A 668-nucleotide genomic window follows, 5' to 3' on the forward strand; every position below is an offset into this window, starting at 1 on the left:
GAATGAACATCTTAGATAGGAACAAGCGTGTTTAAATGGAAAACAAAGGTAATTGTATTAATTCATCGAGACGCTGCAGAGCTCCTCACCCTCAACAATGGAGTTTAGAGACTCATGCTGCCAAAAGGTACAAATTTTAGATCTAAAAATGTCATGAGGTGCAAAGTAAATCTCTAAAAGTTGTTTAAATAGTAAACTGGTAACCTAGGTTTACAGAAAATGAGTAAACTATGATAGATAGTGCAGAAATTCACTTCTGGGGCCCACTTGGTGTGTGCTGGGACTGAGACTTAAGTTTCTCACGTGCCTGGGGCTGTTTTGGGCGTTCAACGCCAGGTTGTAACCTGTTTCTGGCGTTGAACTCCAGCTTGTAACCTGTTTCTGGCGCTGGACGCCAGACAGCAGCAATGATACTGGCATTGAACGCCAGTTTACGTCGTCTATCTTCGTGCAAAGTATGAACTATTATATATTGTTGGAAAGCCCTGGATGTCTACTTTCCAACGCCGTTGAGAGCGTGCCAATTGGACTCATGTAGCTCCAGAAAATCCATTTCGAGTGCAGGGAGGTCAGAATCCAACAACATCAGCAGTCCTTTTTCAGCCTTACTCAGATTTTTGCTCAGCTCCCTCAATTTCAGCCAGAAAATACTTGAAATCACAGAAAAA

Source organism: Arachis duranensis, chromosome 10 (assembly GCF_000817695.3).
Source record: "Arachis duranensis cultivar V14167 chromosome 10, aradu.V14167.gnm2.J7QH, whole genome shotgun sequence".
NCBI lineage: Eukaryota > Viridiplantae > Streptophyta > Magnoliopsida > Fabales > Fabaceae > Arachis > Arachis duranensis.